Source organism: Vombatus ursinus, unplaced genomic scaffold (assembly GCF_900497805.2).
Source record: "Vombatus ursinus unplaced genomic scaffold, bare-nosed wombat genome assembly UNPS02014801.1, whole genome shotgun sequence".
In the NCBI taxonomy this organism is placed as follows: Eukaryota; Metazoa; Chordata; class Mammalia; order Diprotodontia; family Vombatidae; genus Vombatus; species Vombatus ursinus.
The window spans coordinates 21,899,229-21,920,956 of record NW_020954579.1 but is presented as its reverse complement, the minus strand read 5'-3'; the positions used below and the strand labels follow the sequence as shown (position 1 = coordinate 21,920,956).

The window sequence follows — 21,728 nt, the reverse complement described above, 5'->3', positions numbered from 1 at the left end:
GTCACTTAGTCCTATTTGCCTCAGTTTCCCCATCTGTAAAATGATCTGAGGAGGAGGGGATACCAAACTACTCTAATATCTTTTTTCCAAAAAAACCCCAAATGGGGTCATGAAGGATCAGACATGACTGAAAAGCAACTAAACAACAACAATAGGAGACCAGAGCAATATATCATAATGATTACACATTGTGACCAAGTGGGAATTATATCAGGAATACAGTGGTGATTTAACATAAGGAAATCTATTAATATAATTGATTATACCAGTAACAAAACTAACAATCATTATTCTATCAATTGATGCAGAAAAAAGAGCTTTTGACAAAATACAACTCACTATTAAAAAACAACAACAACAACAACTTAAAAGCATAGCTAGAAATTGATTTTTCCTTAAAATGATAAGAAGTATCTAATTAAAACCATCAGCAAGCATTATTTGTTACAGGGATAAGCTGGGAGCCTTCCCAGTAAGATCAGGAATGAAACAAGGATGCCTGTTATCACCAATATTATTCAATACTGTATTAAAAATGCTAGCAATAGCAATAAGAGAAGAAAAAGAAATTTCAGGAATCAGAATGTACAATGAGGTAATAAAACTATCTCTTTTTGCAAATCATATGAAATACACTTGGAAAATCCTAGATATTCATCTAAAAAGCTAGTTGAAACAATTGATAATTTTAACAAAGTAGCAGGATATAAAATAAACCCACATAAATTATCAGCATATTACCAGTAAAACCTTCCAAGAAGAGATAGTAAGAAACATCCCACTTAAAATAACCATAGACACCATAAAATACCTGGGGTTATACCTGCCAAGACAAACTCGGGAACTACAAGAACATAATTATAAAACACTTTCAATACAAATAAAATCAGATTCAAATAATTAGAGAAATGTTAATTCTTCATAAGTGGGCAGAGCCAATATAATAAAAATGACAATTCTGCCTAAACTAATCTACTTTTCAATACCATCCCAATTAAATTATCAAAAAAATTATTTTACTGACCTAGAAAATACAATAACTAAATTCATTTGGAAGGACAAAAGGTCAAGAATATTAAAGGAATTAATGACAAACATATAAAGAAAGGAGGGTTAGCAGTGCTAGATGTTAAACTGTATTATAAGGTGGTAATTATTAAAACTATCTGGTACTGGTTAAGAAATTTAAAAAAATGAATCAGTGAAACAGAGTAGGCATATAATACAGTGTTGTGTATATAAGTAATTTTGTGTTTAACAAATGTAAAGATTTAAGTTTGGGGTATAAGAATTCACTATTTGGTTATTTTAAAATGGGAAAGCTAGAAAGCACCAGACAGAATTTACATATAGGTCAATATCTTATACCATTTACCAGGATAAGGTCAAAATGGATATATAACCTAGATATGAAGGGATATATCATGAGTAAATTAGAAGAACATGGAAACTATTACCTATCAGACTTATAGACAAGAGAAGAATTTATGAATAAACATGAGAGAGCATTGTGAGATGTAAATTGGATAAATTTGGTTACATTAAGTTAAAAATAGTTTTTGTACAAATAAAACCAATGTAGCCAAGATTAGAAGAAAAGCGGAAAATTGAGGGAAAAAAATTACAGACAGTTTCTTGGATGATAAAGTCATATCTCAAATACATAGAAGACTTTAGCAAATTGATGAGAATATGAGCCTAGACACCTCCAATGCTCCTTAAGGGTACCAGACCTTTCTGGGGGAAGGGTAAAATGTAACCTACCTGGGGACAAAGGTAGTCAGTGTTATACAAAACAAAACAAAACAAACAAACAAACAAAAAACTGAAGGAGGAAAACTTTCAGAAAAAGCCCAGAGTACAAACAGAAAAATCAACAGAATCTCAAAATCAGAAGGAAAGGTGAATATTTCCAAAGAGAACTAAAACTATACCAAAAAAAAAAAAGTGAACCTAATGAAATACAAAGACCTGGGTATTTCTTTTTTTAAACTTTAATTTATTTCTTTTATTTGTTACATTTTAAGTTCCAAATTGTCTCCCTCCATCCCTTCCCACTCCAAACTACAGAAGGCCACAATTTCACAAACTCACATACACACACAAACACACATACGTGCATACAAGTGTAAAATCCTACTATGAAAATTTCTATTTATCAGTTCTTTCTCTGGAGGTGGATAACATCTTCCTTCATGGGTCCTTTGTAGCTGATTTGAGTATTTCTAATATTCAGAATACCTTAGTTGTTCACAGTTATTCTTCAAATAATATTGCAGAGGCAAATGATTCCAGTACACTTTGATGGTGTGCCTAAGGACAGGAGCTGAGTCCCTCAACTGCAATTCTATTTAGCCATTTAACAATTGAATTAACTTTTGTAAATAAAATTTTACTTTGAAAGGTATAATCATAAATACGAAAACTGACTCCTCTTTCATACCACCTCAGTCTCTGGGAAGAGGTAGGAGATTAGGTTCATAGCTTACCTCAAATCTTATAGAACACAGTCTTAAGGTTCAAATCCAACACCACCCTTAGGCTTGAGTCCCAGGCACCCTGGTGTCTCAAGTCTTCCCTTTTTATATTGGTGGGGAGGGATTAGAGAGTTAAAGGGACATGGAGAAAGTTACCAAGTTTTTATTGGTCACATAATTCACAATTTTGAATTTTTTATCCACAAAGTGAAATATTAAAAATGAATGAATTAAAAGTTCTAAATGCTGACCTAAATTTATTCCTAATTTCCTCTTTCATGGATTTTTTTTAATGAATCTGTTCTTTTGGTTGCTGCCTTATCCTCTCTTAGGAGGCCACAGGATTCTATATTCCGTCAGGAAATAGTTCACTTTCTTTTGCATTTCAATTTTTTAAAGTTCTGTCATCCCTTACTTTTTGGAGTTTCTTACTTTCTGTTAGTTAAGCCACCAAGGCTGGGTTATAAATTTGCCTCAGTTTCTTCAAGGTGGGGAAAAATATGATGAGTGCTGGCATCATCAGCGCTTCAATACCTTTCCTTTTAGGTATAAAACAAAGCTACTTGTGATAGTACCTCATCCTGATCCCTCTCTTTGTTTTTCTTCCTTCCATACTCTTTACTGGGAAGAAATTATCATTTGCTGATTTTTTTTTTTGCAGGGTTGGGTGTATTACAGGAGTTGTTCTCGGGGCAGAGTCTTTGCAACCTTGGAAAAGATCCCTTACTTAGGGTCAATGAAATTCATCATAGTTTTTTAGCCTGTTTGACTCCTCTTTCTACTTCAAATCCATATTATTGGACAGAATCAGCTTTTACCCTTCTTTCAGGGTGAGGATGTTCCAGCAGAGTCTTTGCATCATCAGGAAAAAACACAGTCCTTTGCACAAATCTGCAAGCTTTCTTTTGTACCCCTGCCACTGATGAGGGAGTGAGTGTTCTTTTTTTTTTTTTTGAGTGAGTGTTCTAAGAAGCAGAGTACCTTTACGTTAATTCCTCAGAATTTTATGTGGGTTTTTTATTCTTATTTTTGTCTTTTTCTTCCTCCTATGTAGTTAGCCATAATTATTCTATATTTGGAATATTATTTCTTTTTGGGGGGGGCTAGATAGGGATTAGAAAAGTAGATAGCTGAAATGGCTTGGAGAAAATGAGTAAATCATCAATGGTTTTTATCATGTCAACTAAAAGTATAAAGGGAGAATCTGAACCCAAGTCTATTTCACTGGATTCCTGCACTGTATCCACTATTTTGGGTTACTGCTTCTTTCTGGTTCTGGAAATAGTGCTGAATATCCATATATAAACAAATTGAAATGGGATGGTTCTGCTCCCATTATTAAGTATGTGTCATGGAGGACAATTCTTTTGTGTCCTAAAATTTCTTCTCAGTTTTTAACTACTGAACTCTCTAGCTTCCTTTAAGTCCCAACTAAAATTCCTTATTTCACTGGAAATCTTCCCTAACCCCACTTAATTCTAGTGCCTTCCTTTTGTTAATTATTTCCTATTTATCCTGTACATAGATTGCTTTGCCCCTTGAAGGCAGGGACTCTTGGCTTTTTTTTTTCTTTTGGTATGCTCCTTGCTTACTACAGTTCCTGGAACACAGTAGACACGTAATAAATGTTTATTCATAGATTGATTGAAAGAGTTAACCATACTTGATGTTGGTTGGTAAAACTCAGTGACTTCCTCTAAAATGAGGAGGAGGGCATATAGCCAGAAATAGCCAATAAGGTTGATAAATCCTCTACTGTAGCACCAAAGGATTTCTCCCAGTCCTCTTGTTCATATGTATATTGCTTACTCCTGATTGGTATAATTCAAAGATAGTTGGGGTCTGCTTATCCTAGAATGATGCATTTTGTAGAAGTTTTGAGCTCTTTGCATATTCTCAGTATAAAACCACCAATGTAACCTAACCACTCTGGACTGTTAAGAATCTTCCCAGAGCTGGTTTTTTTTTTTTTTTTAGGATTATAACATTGGCTGCTTCTTCTCAAAACAGAACCAAACAGAGTCAGAGTAGGCTGTGAAATGGTCTGGGTTCATTGATAATATCCTTTTGTGTGTTTACCACGTATTGGTTTGCATAGCACTGAAGAATCCCAAAGGGAGATGAAAAAGTGTGAGGTTCCCTCTATGTTCTTTGATATACAAGGTTGGGCTGGCAGAATGTCCCAGAATAACATAATATAACATATATTACATTCCCTTTTAAAGCTTTGAAAACTGCAAAAAAAAGGTCAGATGAAATAACTATGATGTAAGAATTAGTTACTAATATATAGATACCAACAAGGCTAATATATGATGTGGAAGGACAATATTATCTCATTAATTAAAACTAAGTGAGGGAGGTGAGACTGGTATGACTTATTAACTTCATATGTAATTGTGTGTGTGTGTGTGTGTGTGTGTGTGTATGAATTCAGCCTGAATAATAAAGTATTTGGAAAGAAATTCATTTTTATTACTTTCTTGTGATGACTTACAAGTAGATGACTCATTCAAAATTAGCATATTGATTATTTGCATACAAATGAAAATGCTAAAGTGATTTTTAAGTGTGTGAAATAGCCTACAAAAGAAAACAGACTAAACATTACCATATAGTATTTATACTGTTCAGTTAGACCCATGCTTCATGGACAGTGTCAAAGTAAACTTAATAGTACATGTATGTAAATGAAATTCATTTAGAATCAATAAGATTCAAGAGAATGAGTTTATACTATCAACTAGTCATTAAAAGTTAGAAAAAAAATTGCCAAATACCCTAGAAATAAAGAGTACGCTTTATTACATGGTATGATGGAAGCAGGTTCAAGGTTTTTTGTTATTTTTGTTTGTTCTGCTTTGTTTTGTTTTTTAATTCAATTGACTTGTATAAGTCTAAGCAAATTAAATGAATATAGTATCACTTAGAATTCATGATATTAAAATGCCCCATAGCTTTACAAGTAGAAAAAGAATGCTTTCTCTCATAAGGGATGACAAAGTTAAAAAGTTCACCATGTATTTTCCATAGCCATAGGCAATAACTAAGGAAGTCCATTAAGTTCCATAAAGGCAAACAACTTTATCTCCCCTAGAACCAAGCACTGTCACATACACGTGCACACATAAATACATACACACATACACACAAACACACACACATACACACAGGCACTACATAAGTATGAAATGAATAAATAGTGTAGATTTGGAACCAATGATAGGGATGGCTGATCTGATGGAGCAGTTAGCTAACATATGCTGTAGTATGGTATAAGAATTCAATTCAGTTACAGAAACATTGATTAAGTCTCTACTTAAGTGATAGTTCTTTACTAGGTGCTTGGGATAAAGAACCAAAACTTTCTCATTTCCCTTTGCCCAGATAAGTTCTATCACAAGCTTTTAAATACCTTGGAGAGAGTGGAGGCTTCAAACCCTATTTGGCTTAAGTGGAACTTGGAGCTCCTTGAACTCTTAGAAAACATAGAGGAACTAAAAGCTGGGAAGGTTCTCAAGAACTATCTAGTTTAGAGCTTTTATTTTACAAATGAAGAAATCAAGGATCTGAGAGGGGATACATTTACTAGTTAGTGATAGAGGTAGGATTATAATACAACTGGATTCTCAGTCAGGTTTCCCTCCTCCTACACTCACAGTTCTGCCTTTTATCTTCTCTCCTCTCTAACCCCTATTCATCCTAAACAGGATCCTGTGTCTTTAAGCTGTTTAACAGGAATTCATGAATTGGGATCATTTGCTTTATTTAATGGAATGACTGATACAGATTGCACAACACTTTCTGGGCCCTATCCACTTGAATCAAGAGAACTTTGAATAATCAAATGCCAGTAAATGCCTCCAAACTATAAACATCAAAACAGAAAGTAAATGTTATACTGAAGCCAATGCACACACCTATATTCCTTCTGTTATTACTTGAATGGCCTCTAATGTTGTTTGGCAGGTTTATTTATTTTGCACAATGCAAAGGTAGTGTTACCTTTGGAGTGATGATCTCATGTGTGTTTGAGGCACGTAGCAGAAATGATCCTGTAATCCAGCTATTTTGTTGGATTTTCAGGTATTCTATAATGCAGAGGTAGACAAACACAGATATCACATGGCCTAATATTACCAAGTCTTTTTAATTTACCTTTGTATCCTCAATGCACATTCACATATTTACAAATGTATTCCCTGGACAACCTTTCCTCCTGAGTCTAATTAGATTTAACTCTCAGTCTTTGCAAACAGGAAACCACAAGGCTATGACCTCATAACCTTCACTCAGAGGTCTCTTTAATTAGTAAGAAATATTGATGTTATTTGGAAAAGGCATCTGTAATAAATTTCAGGTTTTTTTAATTTTTCTTTTTGAAATGGGAGCCAAATGACCCATACCTTCTGCTTCTATATCTATGTATTTATCACCTATCTATCTTTCTCTATCTTTGCCCATCTATATAGATCTACATGCATCTATATCAGTCTATTGATATAGATACTGATATCTATAGGTCTAGAAAGATATCAATATCTGTATTAAAATATCCATATCCATATCACTACCATTTGTTTTTACATTGAACACATTTCCTAATATATCCTTCTCCCTTTCCCATCTAGACAACTCTCCCTTAGTCTGCTAGGTAGCATACATTGGACTGGAATGCCTGTTGGACTTGGAGTCAGGAAGATCTGAGTACAAATCCTGCCTAGGACACACACTACTTTGACTACTCAAGAAGAGAGTGAGGCTGATGACTTTGCACAATTCTGCCTTGCTTAAATAAAATTCACAAGTAAGTCAAGTCATCACCCATTATGTCATTGGTTACCTTCAAAAATGAAGGATGAATAACAACAACAATAGCTGTGTGACCCTGGGGAATTCACTTAACCTTTATCTTCCTCAGTTTTCTTACATAAAAATTGAGGACAATAATAGCACTGATCTCATAAGGTTGTTGTGAGGATCAAATGATACAATATATGTAAAGTAATTCACAAAACTTAACATGCTACAAAACATTAGCTATTGTTATAAGTTATTTACACATAATAAGCAATTAATCCTTTTTCTCATTTATGTGTTACTTATGACAAAGAGCAAAAAAGGAGAAAAAAAATTCAGCAAAATTAATCCAACATTACATGTGCCACCTTTGCAAAGAAAAAAGAAAGTACATTTCTAACTTTTTGAAGCCAAGATTGGTCGAAAGTTCATAGCATTCAGTTCTGATTGATTTACTATAGCTGCTTTTTAATTTACATTGTTTTAGTCATTCATATATATATATATATTTCTGGTTCTGTTTATTTAGCTTTTCATCAATTTATCTGTCTTCTCTTGTTTCCCTACATTCATAATTTAATTTCTTTTTTTCTGAGTTTAAACACCAAAAAAAAAGGATTTCCACATGTACGACAAATCACAAAAAAGAATTCAATTTGAAACTTCCTCCATTTCTTACCACTTGATTTTTCACATTTTATGTGTTACTTTTTAAACCTGCCCTAGTTTTCTATGCTTCTTTCTGAGCTTCCTTTTGTTTTCTTTTCTGCATTTGAAAAAAAAATGGTCTTTTTATTTTTGGCACCATCTTTGCAAATCTCCTGATACTCCTGTGTGAGAGAGAGATAGAGAGAGAACAAATAAGTATCTAACCTTGTAACAAACAAGCATGGTTAAGCCAAATGAATCTACACAAGGGCCATGTCCAAAAATGTATGTCACTGTATCTTGTTTCCATCTCCTCTTTATGAGGAGGTGAGTAACATCCTTCATTATGGGTCTTCTGTGTAGATATGATTAGTCATTGCATTCATCAGAATTCTTAAGTCTTTTGGAGTTTTCTTTATAATTTCACTATCTTTTTTATGAATAGGAACTTTATTGGATATTTGTTCAAGTTCTCAGCCAAAATCCAAGTCATAAGTAACATTCCTGGAGTGGGTTATTTAGTTACTCTCAGCACCATAAAATGGACAGAACAGAGGGACCCAGAAGGGTAAAGTCCAACTGTGCCACAATCTAAGATGCCTCTCAAGACCAAGATTGTAATCCATTGCAGGTTAGGTTTCAGTCCCCTGATCAGAAGAGATGTGACCCTTGCCCATAACTATGTGATATAAATTATCTCGAAGAACAGATGGATAATATGGTAGCAGAGAGAGCTCTTGTCAACATGCCCCTAACATGGTCATCAAATATGGCAGACAAGATAGCCGCAAAGGACCCAATCATAGTATCAAGTTCCATCACATAGGAAAATGGCTCTTAGCAGGTGAAATTATTCTCTTGGTTCTGTTCATATAACTCTGCATCAGTTCATATTACCAAGGATTCTCTTCAGTTGTGCGCTTCATAGTTTCTTATAAAATAATATTCCATTACATTTATATACCACAATTTGTTCCAACATTCCTCAACTGTGTCTAAGAAGCAAGCTAAAGTACTCTTTATATTTTAATTCTTTGCTTTTATCATTCCCCCCACCCCCGCCCAGCTACCCTCCCTTTCATTTTTCAGGATCAGGAAATTTGTTTCTCTTTTGACTATTCCCTTCCAAGTATTATTGTACTTCTTAAGTTCTCCTTAATCCATCTTCACTTATTTCCCAATTGAGTTTGATGCAGTTCTATACTTTGTGTGTGTTCAACCATCCTTCGTCCACTTTATAAGAAAGAGGGTCATTTGATTCTCACTCTTTTTTTTGTCCATGGTTGTATACTTTTCTTACGCACTTTAATGAAAAATACAAGTCCCACCCCTTTTTTCTTCCTTTCTACACCCATGTATTTGCTTTACCCTGCCTTTTCTTTCCCCTCTTCAAACACTCAGAATAGAATCAATTCACATACTCCTGAACATTTTTTTTCTCCTCTTATTTAACTCTCAATACACTTTGAATAAACTATATTTCTGATGGGATACTTCTTTCTTGTCCTCTTCTTAAAACATTAACACTATCTTATCATATAATTTCTTCCAATTACTCAAATACATTTATCTTTCTAGGTTTTTCTGGATTCATGTGTGTATAACTAAAAGTTCCCACTGAACTCTCATCTTTTCATCATTAAAGATCTATTTTCTTTAAACTATAGGATTATATTCAACTTTGCAGGGTAAGTTTTCTTGGTTGTAAGCCTACATCATTTGCCTTTTGGACTATTGTATTCCAAGAGCTTTTCTTGTTTTTAGAAATAGCTGCCAGATCTAGTGTGTTCCTTACCGTGGTTTTTATTACTTGAACTTCTTCTTTCTGCATGCATGTTTTGGGGGTATGATGGAGGGAAATATCAAATTTCAGAGAATTGAGAGAAATACCAAAGTAGTGCAGCCAGGTGAGAACTGAACTCAACTCTCTTCTTAAATGGAGTTCATGGCCTTACCCTCCAAATTAGAGAAGCTGAGGGTAGTGATGAGGTGGTCAAAGTTGATGAGATCTTACAGGATGATGAGGTTATCCTGATAATGAGCTTCCTGGGAACTTGGTGAAAATTCAGTTATAGAAGTCTCAAAGTAGTGCTGCCAGGTGAGAAATGAGGATATTCAATTATTGTTTTTCTGCAAATGGTTCTCAGATCTATTTTTCCAACCATGACCTCTAGTCTCACATCTCTTCCTATTATGTACTGCATATACCACAACTATTTTAAACTCAAGAAGTCTAAAACTGAATTAATTATCTTTTGTCCTCAGACCCACACCTCTTCCTAACATCTCTCTTACTACTGAAGATAACACCATTTGTCCAGTCCCCAAACTTAAAAACCATGTATCATCCCTGAGTTTTTACTCTCTTTCTCTTCCTATATCCCATATGTTGCCTTGTCTTGTCATTTCTAACTTCATAATATCTCTCAGATATGTCATCTTCTCTCCTCTGACACTGCAACCACCTCAGTGAGGCACATATCACCTCACATGTGAACTATCAGCAATAATCTGCAATTGATCTTCCTGCCTCAAGTCTCTCCCCATTCCAATCTACCTTCTATGCCTTGTCAAAATGATCTGCCTAAAGCAAAAGTCTAACCATGTCATCTCCATTTATTTAAAAACAAAAACAAAATACCCTACCAATTACCCAATTACTTCCAAAATCAAATATAAAACCCAATGGCTTTCAAAACCCTTCATAACTTTGCCCCTTCCTTCCTTTCCAGTATTCTGACTTTACTACCTTTCTATACTCCATATATTCTCCAGATTCACATCGACCTTCTTCATATTCTTGGCAAAAAATACTCCATCTCCCAACCCCAGGTTTTTTGTTTGTTTGATATCCCACCACCATCACTATCCACCCTCCCCACATACATTGGTTGTTCTCCATGCCTGTTCTTAGCTTTTCTTCAAATCTCAGCTAAGGTTTCACCATCTACAAGATAATCTTTTTTTATGCCTAATTGTGTACATGCTATCTCCCACATTAGACTGAGTTTCTTGAAAGCAGGAACCATATTTTTGTTTTCAATTTTTTTGCCTTGTTTTATTTGTTCCCAGTGCTTAGCACAGTCCCTGCCACATAGTAAGTGCTAAATAAATGTGTTGCCTTGACTTGAAATCACGTTTTTCTCTTTTAATTATTTTTCAGGTAAGTTTTTTTTTAATTTGTATGTGTATGTGTGTTTGTGTGTGTAGCAGATATCTTATGTCTTCTTAATCCTTGTAAATCTTTTGACTTAAAGTGCTTACTCTCCCATGTTATAATGTCTCTTGAGTCACATAAACTTTTTCTGCCTCAATTTACCTGTCTGTAAAACAAAAAAAAAGGAAATTGTACCAATAATCTCTAAATCTAATCTTTTTCCAGCTCTATATCTATGTTCCTACTTCGCAAGTTGGGTGCATAATTTTGCGTACCATAAGATGATGGTTAAAAACATTCTCAGTATTCCTTTAAAGGTCCAAGAAACCCAGATTTTTAAAAATGACTGCATCTCATTTTTATTTTTGTTTGAAAATTACATACTTGACTCATTTTGACTCTTTGGGTAGAATATAAGCTTAAGGCATTGCTGATTTTTAATTGTTGCCAAAACAAACACAAAGATTTAGAAGAAATAAAATTCCTCTTTACACCATCCCCACCCTTTATCCAGTACCACCATATTCATGAGCCCAATTGCATGTAGATCCCACTGTAATCCACTCATCTTCAACAAGTGATTCACTGATTCCAACATAACTGACTTAATTTGAAGCTACTCCATCTTGACCTTCTCTTGAGAGATTTCTTTGGGGCTGTGGACCCTCAAAACCTCATTATAGAGAACATTTTGCTTTTTGTGATCTTTTGGAGAACTTCCCCTATGTGAATACCTTCCAGGTTGGATCATCACTCCATTGAATTTATTAAAATAAATGACCTGCTAATTTATTAGCATTTTTCTGGATTTTAGTTTTCCTCTCCTGATGACCCCCCCCACACACACACACTAAGGGAACTACAAGCCTTAGAGCAGGAAATCTCTGCTTCCTGTTCCACCCAAAGTGAAAGAGACAGCAAAATATCCTTTCCAACCCTTAAGTATTAACTTGGCAGTCATCTGTATTGCCTCTTGTTTGCATAACCTGTGGAAGGTTCTGGGCTCTATTTGGCCATTGCAGCACCTTTTGAAGACACAGTGTGCATTTTAATTCCATTGCTGAAAGTGGGAAAAACAAACAAACAAAAAATTGGCAAATGTTAATTTGTTATTTTCTAGGTGTACCTACTGAAGCTACAGGATCCAAGGACAAGTAAGATTTGTCACTCATGGAGGTTATTTAGTCAATTTCTTCTGAAAATAGTACATTCCTTTATCTCTGACCCTCATTCACTAGAATGATACACTTGGAATATACTGGCAAAAACTTAATCCAGTTGTTAAAAGCCCCATGATCTCTGAATGTGCTGGTATTTTATACTCTATTATTTCAATTGATACCAACATAGAAGAATTATTTTCTTACTGTTGGTGTAACTGTGAACTGAGCCAATCATTTTAGAGAGTAATCTGGAATTATGCCCAGAGTTATTAAACTGCCTATACCCTTTGATCCAGCAATACCACTACTAGGTCTGTTTCCAGAAATGATTACGGAAAAAAAGGAAAAGAACCTATACATTCTAAAATATTTATAGCATCTCTCTTTGTGGTAGCAAAGAACTGGAAATTATGAGGATACCTGTTGATTGGGGAATGGCTAAACAAGTTGTGGTATATGATTATGATGGAATACTACTGCGCTATAGGAAATGATAAGCTTTAAGATCTTAGAAAAATAAAGATAACTTGCATGAAACAATGAAGAACGAAATGAGCATAACCAAGAGAACATTGTATATGTTTATAGCAATGTGCATCCTTGGTCCCATCTTTACCATCTTTTCCAATAGATTATCCCCATTATCATCCCCAATTTCTCTCCAATTTTCATTCTCTCTCAATCTACTGGTTCCTTCCTTGCTTCCAATAAATGATGATATGTCTTCATTGTTGTTCAGTTGTGTACAGTCATGTCCAACTCTTTGTTACTCCTTTTGGAATTTTCTTGGCAAAGATACTGAAGTGTTTTTGTCATTTCCTTTTCCAGCTCATTCTACAGATGAATAAACTGAGGCAAATAGAGTTAAGTGACTTGCTAGGGGTCACATATCTAGTAAATGTCTGAAGCCAAATTTGAACCTGGATCTTCCTGACTCCAGGACCAGCACTTTATCCACTCTGCCACCCAGGTGCTCATTATATGTCTTCACCATCTTTAAAAAACCCTCACTGGACCCTATCACCTCTTTTAGCTATCATACAGTGTCTTCTCCCCTTACCTAAACTTCTTGAGAAAGTCATCTACAGATGATGCTTCTACTTCTTCTCCTCACTCTTTTCTAAATCTTCTGGCTCATCATTCACCAGAAACCAATTTCTCCAAAGTCACTTGTTATCCCTTTACTGGTAAATATAGTGGCCCTTTCTCAGTTCTCATAGTTCTTGACCTCTCTGCAAGATATGGTTCTCTCGATAGGTATCTTTTCCTATATAATTGAACTTCTCAGTGGAAGGGAGATTTTGTGGAAGCCAATTTTGTTTTCACTTATCTTCAACCTCACTCCTTGGATCTAGACTCAAAAGGGAAATCATCCTTCATTCTTCTCATCCAGATAGCAAGGTAGAAAACAAATTGTTGGACAATAACTTCTATTGATAAGTCATTTCCCCTAAAAGAACTCTGTGAAGTAGAACGAGTATTATAATTGCCACTTTACAAATTAGGAAGTCATCAGAGAGCTGAAGTAACCCAGGATCATAGATTTATAGCCAGAGGGGAATTGATAAGTCATTTTAGACCCTTCCTTCATTTTTAAAAAAAAATTTGTTTAATGAAATTTTGAATTTTTAGCATACATGTGGTTTTTTTTGTTTTTTGGGGCTTTTTTTTTAGACAGTTGGGGTTAAGTGACTTGCTCAGGGTCACACAGCTAGTAAGTGTCAAATGATTGGTTTGAGGCTGGATTTGAACTCAGGTCCTCCTGACTTCAGGGCCAGTGCTCTATCCACTTCGCCACCTGGCTGCCCTCTTCCTTCATTTTTTAATGAGGAAAATGAATCTCAAATAAGTTAATTGAACTTCCCAAGATCACAGACGGAGTAAGTGGTAGTGCTGGGATTTGAGTCTAGAGCATCTAATTCCAAAGACAGAAGTAGCTGGTGACATAGTGGGACTGGACCCTGGACACTGGGACTGGAGTCAGGAACACTTGTGTTCACATCTAGACTCAGGCTATGTCACCCTGGGAAGTCACTTAACCTTTGTTAGCCTTTGTTTTCTCAGTTGTAAAATGGGGTAATAATAGTGCCTACCTCCCAAGGTTGTTGTGAGGATCAAATGAAATAATATTTGTAAAAAAAAAAAAAAAAAGAAAGAAAGAAAAAAAAAAGCACTTAGCACATTAGCACATTGTTTGGCACATAGAAGGTATATATCAATGCTTAATCCCTAATTTTGTGGAATCACTTTCCTTATATTGTCAAATCAGCATTCCATCGACTTTCTAGTGAACTTAGGATACAATTAAATAGGTTATAATAACAAAGAAAATTAGCTTGAGCTTTTCTGAACTGAATATAAAGTCATACCATTAGAAAATTAGAAGAGAATGAGTCATTCCTTTTCCTAGTAATTACTGGGGGGAAATTCTTAACCCAGTGAAAGTTAAATGTGATCACCAAGGATAAAATAGAGCTTGTCAATTACATGAAATTGAAGTTTTTTACATGAAGAAAATTAATGAAGCTTGGGTAATAAAAGAAAGTATTGACTTGGACAAAATATTTCACATTTAATGCTTCTGATAAGGATCTATCTAATCTTCAATATGTACTGAGAACTAACACAAATGTAACATAACCTAATCCTTAGTAGATGCATTGTCAAAGCTTAAGAACAAACATTTCTCAAAAAGAATTGTAAACTTCTAACAATCATATGAAAAAATAAATCACTAATAAAAAGGAGAAATGCAAATCAAAATGACCCCTAGGTTTCACTACACAGTGAGCAAATTGAGAAAGAAGACAAAGGTTGTGACTAGCCAACAATGGAGGAGATTCAGAAAGACATAAACAGTAATATGTTACTAATGGAGCTGTGAATTACTTCCATTATTCTGAAAAAAAATTTGCAATTATGCTAAAAACGTTATGAAGATGCTCATATCTTTTGATCCAGAAATCTCACTTCTAGGCATGTAACACAAGGAGTTTAAAGACCAAAAAATTCCATATAAATAAAAATATTTATGCCATTCCTTGTTTCTCTGTGTGTGTGTGGGAGGGGAGGGGGAATAACAAAGATCTGAAAACAAAGTATATGTTAATTGATTGAGGAGTGGTAAACAAATTATGATGAATGTAATGGAATAATAATATACCCTACATTTTTCAATTACTATGAATTCAGAGAAGCATGGGAAGAACTGGGTAATCTACACATATAGTGATTACAATAATATAAACCAAAAGAAAAAAAATAATGTTGTATAATTATGATGAGGTTCTGGGAAACAGTTGATAAAATTCACCACCTTTCCCTTTTTGTAGAGAGGTGGGGACCTAAAGGTGTACAATATTGTATATATACTGTCAGGCTTGATTGACCTGTTCATTGGATTGCTAAACTGCCACTGCCCTCCCCCTTCTCTATGTTGCAAAGGATTTCTCACTGGATAGGGGAAGAGAGAAGTATATATTCAGAAATGATGATGATTTAAAAAAAAGATATAGGTTTTTTTAAATGAGCTGACTATTGAAGATATAAAGTTTTTTTTAAATACATAGTTCTTGTTTTTAAGAAACATATAGTCTAGTGAGGTAGGAAATATAATATGTATACAGATTTATATAATACAAGGTTGGGTATGATGCGTGGTGGAGGAAGGAAGGGAGAACAGGAAAGGGAAATCCAGACAAGTTGCTCCATGAAAATTTAAGAATGGAAAGAACCCTTTCACCTGGGTTGAGTGACTTTGTATAAGTTATATCATTTTTCAGCCCCACTAGCCTCATTCATAAAAGAGAGGTAATTGTATTCCACCTCCTTTGGGGATTGTTGGAGGAAAGTGCTTAGCAAAATGTAAAGTTAGTCAACCAATAAGCATTTACTAAATGCCTTCTGTATGCCAGGCACCAAACTAAACATGAAAGAAACAAAGAAAGGGAATAGACAGTCTTGGCTCTTGAGGAACTCATAATCTGATGGAGAGATATCACGAAAACAACTATGTACAGACAAAATATATGCCAAACAAATTCATGATAATCTCTAATGCATTAGCATTAAGGGAGATCAAGAACACTTGACCTGCTATTATTACTGTAGCTCTGGGTTCCCACAGATAAAAATTTGAACTTCTAGAAACTTACATGAAAAAAAAACTAGAGTATCAATTTAATGTAAGCTTTCCTAGAAATGCCCAAGAAAGACAGAGCAGGTAAAAGTTCTCTTGCCTGTGGAACTGGGATTAGTAGACCCTGCACTTTCTGGTCTGGTGAAATGGGGAAACAGAGAGGGGTAAGGGGAGGAAGGAAAGGAGTAATAGAATTTGGAACTCAAAACTTAAAAAAAAGCAAATGTTAAAAAAAATTGCTTTAAAATGTATTGGGAGAAAATAAAATATATTTTAAAAATAAGTAAAAATAAAACAATGATAAAATAGAAACGATACTTGCTGTTCTCTAGGGGTTGTCCTCTTAAGCTCCATCAAGGAGTCCTTCTCAGCTCTGGATCCATACATGAGAAGCAGAACAGGTTCAATCCTGTGGGAACTTGACCTTCAAAGAGAACTCTTTTGCCTCATTGTGTATTTGATTTTTTTTTTTATGGGCTCACTCCTAAACCCACGGGAAATTACTTAAAGCTTAGGTTTTGTTTCATTTCTAGGGTTTCCCCAAGGAGGAAAAAAGAAAGATACTAAGTGTAAACCCTAGTTCAGGTATAGGGCAGCTGTAGAACTGCTGAAGTCATTTTACATTTCACTTTACTGTATTGTCTGAAGAGTTCCTTCTAGGTCCATCTGTTCTGTTAAGCTAGGCCAGGGGTTGAGCTCATCTCTGGCCAGTAGTCATATTCTCCTCTGAGAAAAGGAATAGTGGATTTAGAGAAGTCACTGCCTGCTCTACCTGAGGACTCAGGAACACTGGATAAGGTGGTTGTTGTTCACTCTTTTTTCAGTAATGTCCAATACTTTGTGACCTCACTTGAGGGTTTTTTTTTTGGTTTTTTTTTTTTTTGTGGATACTGTAGTGGTTTGCTATTTCCTTCTCCAACTCATGTAATAAATGAGGAAGCTGAGACAAACAGTGCTAAGTGACTTGCCCAGAGTGACGCAACTAGTATGTGTCTGAGGCTAGATTTTAACTCAGGAAGATGAGTCTTTCTCACCTCAAGCCCAGCATTCTATCCATTGAACTACCTAGCTGCCCTGGATTGCAATACTGAACATACCCATCTTGAGATTGTTGTTCAATCAACTATACTCAGTAAATAAACACAAAAGAGGCAGCTGGAGCAGGCAGTCTCAGGCTTGCCTAGACAAAACATGAGCTTTGATTCTGTGTACTCATAGCTACCAAATAGCCAACATGAGCAAAGGGCAATGGTTCCTCTCCCCATCCGTCCAGTGATCCTGACAATGATCGATGATCCTGACACAATTCTGACACAAACCTGAAGAGATGAGAGGGCAGAGGGCAGTTTACTCTCTTAAAGTTACAGAGTCAACAACTCTTTCTACCCAGTAGTAAATAAGGTGACTTATTGCCATCTCAAAGTGCAAGGCCTGTCATCCCTAAGTTATGCATATTGCTGGTATCCCTGGAATCTTCTGTAAGCTCCTGTTCATGCTTCCTTGGATGGCCATTATAAGCCCATTTTCATGAATGCAATGTGGGAGTGCAAAATGTGTGAAGTTTGGATTTAGTCAAAAGGCCATACCCAAGGACTTAGAGGGTCACATATGACCTTGAAACTGCAGGTTCCCCACTCCTGAAAGTATGGCTAGTATGTAATATGGAGATGGTAAATAATTCCAAAAGTACCAAAGAGGAAAAATAAAAAATGCAGGCAAAAAAGTCCATGAATTTATACAGAAAACTGTTTTGTTAGGATATAGCATAGACATATTAATTTGACATATATTTGTGAACATTAGAGATTATATATTTTGCTTGCAATTGTAAAATACCTATGGTCTTTTTTCTTTGTAAAATTTTTAAAGTTTATTTTTTTAATTTATGGAATAAAACAAGCATTTCCATAACGTGGTATAATTTTAAAAAAAGATGATTGCATGTGAAACTGCAAATTTATTGTATATAACTTGCTATTCCTTTTAAATTTATAATAAAGTTATGTAAATTTCTTTTTTCTCTTTCCCCTCACCCTAGAGATGGCTGCCATTAGACAGAAGTGTGTCGAAAAATATATGCAACATCATTTCATACGTACGTCTATTTATTAGTTCTTTGGATACAGATAGTGTCTTCCTTCACATGTCTTTCATAGTTAATTTGGGTGGTTATAATAGTCTAAATGACTTATTTGCTCAATGTTGTTCTTCAAACAATATTACTCTTATTGTATATAACATTCTTTTGGTTACCTATGGTCTTAATTTTTTTCCTGACCTTGCAGACTATAAGCTCCATGAGGAAAACTGCTTCAAAAATGTTATATATCCCAAACACATAATTAAAAGGGAAAATGACTTCTTCATACAAAAATATTTATAGCAGCTCTTTTTGTGGTAGCTAAGAATTGGAAATTGAGGGAATGCCCATCAATTTGGAAATGACTGAACAAGTTGTGGTATACGATTGTAATGGAATATTGTTGTGCTATAAGAAATGATGAGCAGGTGGATTTCAGAAAAACCTAGAAAGATTTACATGAACTGATGCAGAGTAAAGTGGACAGAACCAGCAGAATGTTGTACACAGTAGCAGCAATATAACACAATGAAGAACTCATGGTGAAGCATACTATCTGACTCCAGAGAAAGAACTGATACTGTTTGAATACAGACTAAAGCAAGCTATTTTCACTTTCTTTCTTTCATTCTTTTTCTTTTATTATAAAATGACTAATATGGAAATCTTTTACATGATTGCACATGTATAATCTGTATCTGATTGCTTACTGTCTCAGGGAGGGAAGAGGAGAGGGAGGAATAATATCTGGAACTCAAAACTTTAAAAATATATAAAAAATTATTTTAATATGTAATTGGGGAAATATATATGTATATATATATATATATATATATAATTTTTATCCTTGTACTATTTCACACACAAAATATATACTTTATTTTATTTTATTTATTTTTTTATAAGGAGGAGGTACATGGAAAGAAAAAGCCATAGAGAGGGAGTTTTCTTTGCCCAAGTTAGCAACACAAGCAAATTATGTGCACCATTTTAAGAGAGGATGTGAAAAAAACAAAATGTTGGAAAGAGCAAAAGCCAGGGGTACTGGTTGTGAAAAGATTTATGAGAGGTAGATGGTAAGATAGATGTGGATTTGTATTTATGTTTGGGAATAGAAGCTTTGCTTACTTTAGTGGCCTTTTCTCCACAAAATCCCATTTTGAATTGTCATACTGTCTTTAAATGTCTGGGGTAAACACAGTAATTAGTAGGACCTGAAGCATGCCTTTTCCCAGGACTATTTTAGTTTAGGCTGAGCATCAAGCCAGTGATGAGGAAAATAGAAATATTGTAATAAACTCATAGTGATGATCTATTTGGAATATTTTATCATAATTACCTCATATCTTTTCAAATGCTCATAACAATGATCTGTTTTCTAGTTCGTTAATTTTGGCTTAGTGGGGAATACCGTACAATTGACAAATAATGGACTAGACTGGCATGAAAAGTCTAAAAAAAACCTCTCTATTTGGGGTTGGGAGCTGGGAGAGACTGCTGTGAATTTGCCTCTCCTCTTGCCTTACTCTTTATCCTGTCTTTTTCTGGAAACTTCCATACCTCATGCCGTAAACTTCTATGCCCTTTGTGCTTTTTATAGCTGAGGCCTCATGGGATGTAGCTTCTACTTGCCTATAACATCACATACGTGAAACCAATTATATTTTTGTTAAGCAATTACAATATGGCAGTAACTGTGCTAAGTGATAGGGATACAAAGAAAAACAAAAACTCTCGAAGAGGTCATATTTTAACAGCAAGATACTACGTGAATAAGTGCCTAGACCCCTCCTACCTTTCCAGTTTTCTTATACCTTACTCCAACAGGTACTTTCTTATCTACTGAGACCTGCATCCTGACTGTTCCACATACAAAAGGCTCCATCTAATGGTCCCTGGAATTTTCTCTGACTGTCACACAGGCTTCTCTCTCCTCTGTTCAGCCTAGGGACCTAGAGTTCCAAATAAAATCTCACCTGATATAGGAAGCCTTTCTCAACCCCTCTTAATTCTAATGCTTTACTTCTTTTAATTATTTCTTATTTATCCTATATATAACTTATTTGCACATATTTGTTTGTTTGTTGTCTTCCAGCCCCGAGCAGATCATAAACCCCTTGAAGGTAGGAAATACCTTTGGCCTTTTTTTTTGTATCTCTAGTACTTAGTAAAGTGGCACATAGTAAGCACTTAGTAAATGTTTATTGATTGATTGATTAGAGGCACATAATTTTTATTAATGTAGAATAGATGGAAAGTAATCTCAGAATATCAGCACTAGTAGCAGGGATGTCCTACAGAATGTCAGATTGAGCTGAAGGGAGCTAAGAATACTAAAAGAAGAGAAAAAGGGAGAGCATTTCCTGCAGAAGGATAGCCAAGGCAAAGACAGAGATAAGACAAGGGTGGTGTACCAGGAAAAGGAAACAGACCAACATAGTTGTATCATGGAATATATGGAGGGGATTAAAGAATAAGAAGACTGATCAGGAAAAAAGAAGCCATGCTATAAATGGCTTTAAAGGCTAAAAAGATGGCTTTATTTTGATCCTAGTGGTAAATGGGAGTCTATTTAGTTTGGGGAATATATTGAGAAAAGGGTGATTAACATGAGCAATCCTGTACTTTAGGAAAATCACTGTCAGCTGAGTGGAAATGGATTGAAAAGGGTTGATAATTGAGGAAGGAAGAATAAATAGAATTCTATTGTAATAGTCTAGCTCAGACATTTTAAAGTGGACTGAAGATAGGGCTGCATGCTGCCCATAATATTCTTGAGCGAAGCCTGAGCAAGATTGAAGTATAGCTCCTATCTGTTTTTAATGTGTATGATGTATTTTTAAAATTTTAATAAATTTATTTTGAATTATCAATAATCACTTCCATAAACTTTTATGATGTATTAATAACAAAAAATTAACATGTGTATATTTCTAAGTCAACATGTGGTCTCAGAGATCCTTATGTATGGGTTAGTGACCCCTATTATTTATTTGAGTTTGGCATCACTGGTCTAGATGAGAAATGATGAGGATTTGAAACAGAGTGCTAGCTATGTGAGCAGAGAGAATAGGGAATATATAAGAAACATTTTATGACAGTAGAAATGACAAGATTTGACAAGAGATTGGATGTGTTCAGTGAGTATGAGTCAAGAGGCATGGATGATACTGAATTGCAAAACTGGGTGACTCAGACTGAAGTGGTATCCTCAACAATAACACAGAAGTTGGAAAGAGGGGAGATTTGGTGGGGGTGGGGGAGA

General features: G+C 34.9%; 1 pseudogene; it reads right to left on the bottom strand.

Annotated features, from left to right (window-relative positions):
• LOC114051175 overlaps positions 1-20,028 on the bottom strand; it is a 74,785-nt pseudogene extending 54,757 nt beyond the window's left edge.
• Positions 20,029-21,728: the final 1,700 nt, after the last annotated feature.